Genomic DNA, 10437 nt, shown 5'->3' on the forward strand with positions numbered 1-10437 from the left:
TATTCATTAGTAGTAAATATCGTACTATTCTCGTAAGTATACCTGACAGGTGTGCTCTTTTTATCAGATCTCCAGAGCATACCTCTTTCCAAAAGTCACCCTTCGCCACTGATAGATACATCGCTATAGAGCCCGATGGCACACGCAAACTTGTCGATGAAATTTTGTTGTCATTCACAAAACACAATATAACACTAATGATTTGATCTACCCCATCTCCACCCGTCATGTATTTGCAGCCGCGATTTGCGGACGGTCGCCTTCCTTGACGCTATTAACGTGTCCGGAAGAAAAGATTTTAGTGCCACACTTCCTTGTCCCGAAACGAAGCTGCACGGGGCTGATGTAGCGACCATGCATGCACCTTAGTGTTTAAAGAAAAAGTGTAGAAAAAAAGAATCTTGACTTGTTCTGCCGTCATTTATCTTTAGTGTCATGAAGTCTTAGTGTCCTCTGTAATTGTGTACTGAAACAGAGGAGTCAGGGGTTGGAAGTGATGAATCTAATTATCCCGCCGACCAGTACTGCCGCACATAATGTAGCATTAGTGCGATATTTTTAATATGAAAAATGGTTGTCGCATGTAACAAATTTCACTCGACATTGTCGGCAGTTAGAATAGTAAAATGTTGCGTCGTCGCATGTGCATAATATGCTGCTTTTGTCGGTCAGTCATTCGTTTCGGCTAACCGTGTGGTGTCACTATCTCGGTATGATCCCGCCCGCGTATGCGAAAGAGAGTTGCAACATTGCCGGCTGTTTTGATTTATGACCATGTCGCAGTCGAGACGATTTTATATGTGGGACATAAATAGTGCACATTAAACTTTGTCAGTCAAACGTATTTGTTTTCGTTGAACTAAGACTACAATGTGTAGATAGTATTTGTTAGTTTTTAAAATTCAATTAAACCCTGCCTAATCCAAGCCATAGTAGATAATAGTCAAAAATATTCGTTAAATATCTATCTACTAATTATTTATTTATTACCATTAAACCATATATCATTTTAAATATTTTATAGATAGAAGAATATTTCTTATCGATTATGGTTTGGTTAGGCAGTGCTTAACGAATTTATAAAAACTAACTAACACCATTTATATTATGTATTCTTAATTTAACGAAAAAAAATAAGTATGACTGAAAAATTAAGCACTATTTTTGTCGGATCGTCCATATCATACCTAAACTCTAAACTAACTAAACTAACTAAACTAACTAAACTAACTAAACCAACTAAACCAACTAAACCAACTAAACCAACTAAACCAACTAAACCAACTAAACTAGACTAACTAGACTAACTAGACTAACTAGACTAACTAGAATAACTAGACTAACTAGACTAACTAAACTAACTAAACTAACTAAACTAACTAAACTAACTAAACTAACTAAACTAACTAAACTAACTAAACTTACTAAACTAACTAAACTAACTAAACTAACTAAACTAACTAAACTAACTAAACTAACTAAACTAACTAAACTAACTAGACTAACTAGACTAACTAGACTAACTAGACTAACTAGACTAACTAGACTAACTAGACTAACTAGACTAACTAGACTAACTAGACTAACTAGACTAACTAGACTAACTAGACTAACTAGACTAACTAGACTAACTAGACTAACTAGACTAACTAGACTAACTAGACTAACTAGACTAACTAGAATAACTAGACTAACTAAACTAACTAAACTAACTAAACTAACTAAACTAACTAAACTAACTAAACTAACTAAACTAACTAAACTAACTAAATTAACTAAATTAACTAAACTAACTAAACTCTAAAGGGTAAATTGAATATTAAAAAATTGCTAGCACTATCTGCAAAAGGGGGGACATGCTCGTCGAAGGTCAAAATTGAGTTTTTATTGTATATTCAAACCATGATCCTGGACACTCCTTAAACGTTGTAGATGATCTATTTATATAATTTTGAAGCCTTATTATCCTTTATAGTTATTTTAAACATTTGATGACTGCATGAAGTATTTTTGTTACATAAAATATTATTCTTTTAAACCTCTCGCTCTAATGTTTTAGAATATAGTCATATTTCGGTACATAACTGTGCAGTGGTGTTAAAATTTTTTACATGTATTAATTTTTAAACGTATTTATAAAACCATTAGCATAATTTATTACGAGATAATTTTTGTAAAATATTCACGATAAAAAATTATATTGATAATCTCTGTGATCCCAAATTTGACAAGAATTAGGCATTTTATTATTCAAAAAATCGGCAAGAAAAACACATTTCAAGATGATTTTAAAGATATTTATTATAAGCTATGTTTTTGACCATTCAAGTGTGATAAACATCTTATGAATAATGATTGCTTTATAATAATTATTGACCTAAGAATAAGGTAGTGTTTTTTTGAAATACGCCATTTCTTTTGTCATTCCCCAGTAGTTAAGCTACAACATACGGCCGTAGCCATAAATTGACAAACTATAATTGAAGTAGTGAGTAAAATGATATTAACGCGCGTGTTTGAACATGTACCGTTTAAATAAAATTTAAAAAAAATTCGGTTAGGTACATGTTCAAACACGCGCGTTAACATAATTTTACTCCCTACTTTAATTATAGTTTGTCATTTTATGGCTACGGCCGTATGTTGTAGCTTAACCACTAGGGAATGACAAAAGAAATGGCGTATTTCAAAAAAACACTACCTTATTCTTAGGTCAATAATTATTATAAAGCAATCATTATTCATAAGATTTTTATCACACTTAAATGGTCAAAGACATAGCTTATAATAAATATCTTTAAAATCATCTTCAAATGTGTTAATTTTGCTGATTTTTTGAATAATAAAATGCCTAATTCTTGTCAAATTTGGGATCACAGAGATTATCAAAATAATTTTTTATCGTGAATATTTTACAAAAATTATCTCGTAATAAATTATACTAATGGTTTTATAAATGCGTTTAAAAATTAATAAATGTAAAAAAATTTAACACCACTGCACAGTTCTGTACCGAAATATGACTATATTCTAAAACATTAGAGCGAGAGGTTTAAAAGAATACTATTTTATGTAACAAAAATACTTCATGCAGTCATCAAATGTTTAAAATAACTATAAAGGATAATAAGGCTTCAATATTATATAAATAGATTATCTACAACGTTTAAGGAGTGTCCAGGATCATGGTTTGAAAATACAATAAAAACTCAATTTTGACCTTCGACGAGCATGTCCCCCCTTGTATGACTGACAAAGTTTAATGTGCACTATTTATGTCAAATCTTAACAGCTTACTTCCACATCTCGCTACTGGTATACGGTAAGAGATCTTGGATAATAATACACTAATTATTTCTTATTCACGCAAAAGTGACAAATCAGCAAGAAAATCAAATCAAACTGGCATTAGAGGGAAAGTCCACCCTAAAACGAAAACCGTGCTGCCTTTTTAAATACTTATTAATTATAAGCACCGTATTAAAGCACCCCAAGTCAAAGCGTATCAGTATTCTTAGATTTATTTCATTATTATATTAAAATCTACCACTATGTGGTTAGGACGCCGATCCGAATCTAATATCTAGCGAATATCTTACATTTAGATATTAGGGATGTACTATGTACATAGGTACGTATGATATTAAAAAGAGTACCGAGTTCCTGAATGAGTTTGATGGGAGTTACAACTTAATAAAGCATCCAGGTAAGCGCTACATTTTAAAATAATAATATTTCTCAGGTAGTGTATCTAGAACACTGTGGTAGTAAGTTTGGATTTTCTTTGAATCAAATTGGTCTTTATTATTTAGGCTATGCATGTCACGTTTGAGATTTGTATCCCTGTGATTATCTTCGAACTGTATCATCACTTGATGTATATTTATGATTATGATTAAATTTGACCTCTTTCAATTTGGTTAGGTCGGTAACTTATATGTACACATATATTATAGTATCTACTGTTGTAATTTAATTCGCAAAATATAATATTAAAATCGCCGCATCTAACGCATTAGTCAATATTACTTTTTACACTTTTCTTGTAAATGTAAATTTCTGATAAATGTAGACATTATACCTAAATACCTTGGTTTAAAAATTCGGGAATGAAATGTATTTTTTTTAAAGTTGGATGGAACAAGGTTGGATTTACCTTTGATGGGACCCGAGATCAAACGTAGCGAGGTGTCTAAATCAGCGTTATCCAACTGGTGGCCCGCGGGCAACATGCGGCCCGTGAGCTGTACAACACATTTTTCATCAAACATTGGGGAGAGAATTACCCATCATACATTAAAATATGAAAACATTTCATTATAATACTAAATATTAAAAATACTCTTTCAAAACAAAGAAATATACTGCTTAATTTTCCCAGTTTGAAAAAAACATAAATTTGTTGATGAGAATTAAAATATTGCATTAGTTAGAGGTGTTCAAACTTTTTGATATGGAAAAATACCCAAAAATGAGAGATTTTAGACTTCAAATCATGTCTATGTTCGGAAGTACATATTATATCTACGAGCGTGCCTTCTCTGAGATGAAATACATAAAATAAAAATATAGAAACAGCTTGAATTACTCCACGCTTGAAAATATAATTAGACTTGCCACAATAAATGTTGATATTGACATAAAAGAAATTTTTGCTCAACAACTAAGGCTACAATGCTCCCATTAAATAACTTATAAGTATGTATAAGTGTAATCTTTGTGTTGTAAACATAATTAATTTATGATGATTAAAAAAATTAAATAACTTAATAATATTATTGTTTTTATTATTTCTAGTTATGTGTCATTTTTATTGTTTTATATAAAAAATAGCTTTTGAATTGACATTAACTGACTTTTCATTTACCTATCTTTGGCCCCGAAATGTTTGCTAAGCCTAAAAGAAGTTGGACAGCGCTGGTCTACATAAAACAGTAAGCTATTATTTGTACCAATGTGTAATATGAAAATACATGTAATATTTTAAAAAAATAATTATATATTTCTTGTTTTTTGGCAGAGTTAAAAAAATAGCACTGTTGTGTGAAAGCATGAACTTTGTCATGATTGGCATAATATCTTAATTGTCAGTCTTAAGATATTGAGCGGCTTTTAAATTTACCCAGGACCTAAAATGGCAGAGAAAATGATTTGATTGATTTTTAATTTGGAAATGTATTTTATGGTGCTGAATAGTAATTTTAAATTAACGTAGAGAAGTCAATAAAATACTAAATTGTGGCCAAAATTTAAAATTATTTGATTTATTTTGAGTGTTTTTATGGTGTTGAATACTAATTTTAAGTTTAACTTGATATTTTGAAACTAAAAACCAATAAAATACCAACATTAAACAATGTGATTTTGGCCACCATCGGCCACGGACTCTTGTAAATCGTAAATTTCAAGTTTAAATAATTAGCACCATAGAATACATATCCAAACTAAAAATCAATTGAATCAGACATCAGTAATTTTATTTTTTCCACCATTTTTAAATCTAGGGGTCCTGGGTAAAATTTGAAGGGGCTAAATATTTTCAAAAATCGCCCTTATCTAACATGCCTATTCATCATGACAAAGCTTATGATTTTATCCAAAAGTGTACAATTCATTGGATTTCTCGAACTATGCAGGCGGATTAATAATCTAAATCTAATAAATTTAACATTCAAGACATGCTTGATATTATAATAGAAAGTAAGCATAATGTTATTAAAGTTAACTAATAAATGTATTGTAAAAATATTTCTATCAATCTGGAAAATAATATTTTCCAGAGATAAAATATATTATATTTTAATGTTCATGTCCGGTGGGCACCGCTGTTTAGGGAGCCCTGAAATCTGGGAAATCTGTCTAAACCTATCTAAAGGTTGTCTACAATTATGTATGTAGGTAAGTAATTATCTATTCACACTGTACTGTAATACATACCTATATAGGTATTTAAAAAAATATAGTAATTTTTATATCAATAGGTATTGTATGAAATATATTTTTTGGTTCATTGTCATGTCATTCTCTTTCCTCCCCCTAATTCCATCTCTTAACTCTTAAGCTCAACTCTTTAAGCATAGGGGATGTATGGTATATTTTGTAGGGTAGGGATTCTCAACCCTGTGCCCGCGAGAGTAGCACCCAGGGGCGGCTCTACCTTAAGGGTTCATAGGGACCATCCCCACATCGTTATCATGTCGAAAATGAGTAAAAAACGTCCGATATATTTATCATTGTCATAATATACCTACTTAATTAAATGAATTATTTAATTTATTTCATCTATCTAAATCTGTCGCAATTTTAGCGAGATATTTATTATTAAATAACAAATAAAAAAAGCAATAATTGTAAATTATGTGATAACATAATGATGATTACGCGGTATTAAAATAACTTATTAAATTAAATACGCCCTCTTTCACGGTGACACCTATGTACACACTAAGAAAGCTATTGCGTCTATTTTTTGCTGATCGGGGTCACTCAATCCCATCCCGTCGCTGAGGTACAAATCTCTTTCTACAAAGTATGTGAATCCATTAGCGGTATTATACGAATACTAGGGACCGAATCAAATGACCCTATAGGTTAGTAAAAACGCTCGTTGTATGTTGTTGTTCAAAACTGATTATGGTAAATCTATAATAATTATTATTAATTAAGCCGGTTCAAAATATTTTGAAAAAATAATAAAATAGTATTCTTAATATTGAACAATGATTTTACTGGTTGAAAATCTCTGATTATTGTTCTTACATAATATTATGTCGATACAAATGAGTGCCCGATTTTTCGATGTGATTAAGTAACTCACATAATCATATTATTTATTCTGAAAAATTACTCATTTCCTCATTAATAAAATTATGTTGTTATAAGTTAATGTATAATAATATGAGAATGTAGGTATGTATGTATATTGATAATAATTAATGGCTAAACCCCACCACCTAGAAAGTCGTCGAGCCGCCACTGGTAGCACCCATTTGTGTATTATTTTATCATTATTTTCAACAATGCGGATAATAAAATAGGTAAAATACAGATCGAGAGTCATCGATGCGAGTCTAAATGAGTGTTTATGAATCAGAATATTCACATATATTCCTACTATTAATTAATATCGATTGAAGAAATCCAAAGATTTTTTGCACGACGTTTATATTATATTAATTATCTGTTTCATTATGATGATTAATGATTTTACATAAAATTTAAAACGTGTTTTATCTTACAGGGTTATTGACCAGGTATTGTTAAAAATATAACTATTAACATTTATTTGTCAACTATATATTAATTATGTTATAAGTATCTAAGTACATAATCAATGTGTATTTAAGTTATATTAGTTTCATTGTAAAAAAAACTGGCCACCATTCCATTTTTGGCTATAAATGTGCTCCTGATGAAAATAAGGTTGGGGATTCCTGTTTTAGGGGATTCATATGATCCGTCTTGAGCGGAAATGGTGATGATATTATATTATCTTATTTAAAAACAGGAAAGAGGGGATAAAGTAATAGAATTAGTATATTGATCGCGGTCAGTTCATATCTGTCCTATTTTTTAAAGTATTTACCGGCTATAAAAATAGACTGGCATGTTGTGTACAGAGGGGTTCGGCCTTCCGTTGAATTAAATGACCGCTCATTTTCGAATTAAATCAGCGACAATGCATGCCGCGGTAATTTATAATGTCGAGGAGGTTGACTAAATAAATCAACACAATGTCGGTGCAAGTGTTTCGTGATTGGTGCTCAAGTCCACTTATTATTGGTCAGTTGTGCTTACCAGCGCAACTATCGGACGATATCGGACCCGATGTACTAATTATTGAAGACTAGCGCAATATAATAGCGCCTGTACACGTGCATGGATTTACTGTCGGCAATAGTGCTTATTTTAAACTATTGTGACAATAACTGTTTACACGTAGAAGTGCTGACTATCTCTCCGATCTCATTCTTCAAGCATTTTATAGTACTATTTGACAGGACGTATTGAAAATCGGTTAACCTCAAAATGAGTAGTCCGTTTTTTACCGGCAGGTTCGCCATTATCGTTCTACTGCGCAGATCTTACTGGCGTGTTAAAATTCAGGAGCTTCCAAACTTGTTTGATTCACGCACACAATCTTGCCAACTGCAGGATAATACATGTTTACCCATTCATATTCTTACTGTGAACACTAAATCCATGCACGTGTAAACGGGGTATTAGATTGGTTACCTAATATTGTAGTCTCTTTTAGGTTAATTATGCCTACGATGGCTGGCAAGTTGGCATGGGCCACAGTTACCACTAGCCTAAAAGGCCTAAAACACAGGGGCCCTCAAAATTGGTAGGGACCCCATGCTCAAAAAAAAAACATCTGCAATAGAATCAGTTTGGCCCTGTTACCGAATTTGTAGGAATAAAACCCTTGACAAAAGTAGGTCGCTACCATTAATTACTGTACTATTATTATCAATCAATTATAAAAAATATGCTATTGATTAGAAAGAGATGTTTATTATGCATAAATTTATAATATATTATCAGGAGCAGTCAGACATTATTAGAATGCAAATTCATTAATTTAGCACGTACTTACCTACAAGCCAACATTTGTGATAATATTCATGCAATATCGTTCCTACGGTAAAAAATATTAAAATATTTAACATTTTGAAAACTGCTGTTTTAATCAGATATTTTTCTGGAGCCCACAATGTATTAGCCCAAGGCCCCTTCAAGCATAAATCCGGCCCTGCAAATTGGTAACAAATATCCGCGTGTGACTGAAATTTTATTTATATTTTGGTAGTTTATTTTATTAGGTAAGTTGTAATATACAGTGAAAGAGGTAAATTACAAAAAAAAACCCGTAGAGCAGAAAACAATGAAATACCCAAGCAAAGTGCCAGGCCCTTACTGTTTTCAGTTTAAAAATGAATGTAAATTAATTTTCCTATAAAATTTTATTGCATTATTTCTGCGTATATATTGAATGACTACATAAAAAGGTGATCTTTAAAATTTAGAAATACAAATTCACAACAGTTTGTTAGCGACGCTAGCGCCGCGGGCGAAAAAATAATCATAGTTGCAGAATTTGGTATTCATATGCTGAGACTATGGAACGGACATGGGTTAAGAAGAATAAGAATTACTAATATTTATGCTGCGGATACTCACCATTAGATAGGTATTTTGGTTTTATTGTATTCTCGACGAACCTACTGGGTTCCGTGGCGTGGATCACTGATCTATGCGGATGACGCCGGTTCCCATCGTCATAAAATTATGTCGATCGAGTAGTAGGTATAATATTATCAATATCTGTCGTTCTACCAAGACTTGATAGTGAGCTAGTGAAGACTTGAGACTGGGCACTCCGTCCGTTATGATGTCCATCGAATACCTCTGTATAGAGTTGGGTATTTCCCGATAAAATCACAATCTCGAGATTCGGGATTTCCCGAAATGATGAAATTTTGAATTCTCGAGATTCGGGGTTTCCAGAAAAGATTTCTTGAGATATCGAAAAAATTAAAAAAAAACTGTAAAAAATCCAAAAATCAGTGTAAAAACAGACATATTCCATTTTTTTTTAAAAATTTAGACGACAAACAAATAGAAGTGGGAAAATAAAAATAGTTCAAAACATTACGTCTTATTAACATAGAATTTCAAAAAACACAGACGACAATGGCTGCGTTTGACAATCGCGTACGCTTTTGAGACACAAAATTCCCTGGTGTTGAAAAATTTCGGTCATTTTGAGTCGAATTATTGCGTGAAACGCCCTGATAAGTCTTTGCACGTTTTGTGTTTTCTATCCACTTTTTTCATACACTGTGTGACACACTCGAACTCAAATTTTGTTAATTTATTTCAATTAAAAAAAACGTTTTTTCAATTAATATTTTTGAAAGAAATCCCGAATCTCGAGACCCGGGATTTCCCGAAATGACAAAAATTTAAATTCTCGAGATTCGGGATGGAAAATCTCGAAAATTTTTCGAGAATTCTCGTCGGGAAATTCCCGAAACCCACCTCTACCTGTATACACCCGGGTGGTAGTTTCTTGTCTGACACTATTGCTATGACTGATTGGATAACGAGCGCAAAAAGATTTAATCTAATATTATGCTGATGTAAAAAAATACATTTTTTCCTCCAAGCGGAGTATATTATAGACATCGATAAAGTGAAAGTTGTAGTAAAAGTTTGAATGGTTGCGCGGAATCAAACCCGCAAACATAGGTTCTGAGACGGTTGCTCTACCAACCACATTTTTTTCTAATAGGTATGTTTCAAATATTTTGTTATTATCTGTAGAAAATTGATTTTAATTATAAATGTTATACGGTGATACTTATTTTGTTTTAAATCTATCAGTTTTTAGTGACGGGGTTTGGAAGGATTTAAGTAACAATAGCATCATTT

Source organism: Rhyacophila brunnea, unplaced genomic scaffold, assembly GCF_057557595.1.
Source record: "Rhyacophila brunnea isolate RB1 unplaced genomic scaffold, BYU_Rbru_1.0 scaffold_2, whole genome shotgun sequence".
NCBI classification, from domain to species: domain Eukaryota; kingdom Metazoa; phylum Arthropoda; class Insecta; order Trichoptera; family Rhyacophilidae; genus Rhyacophila; species Rhyacophila brunnea.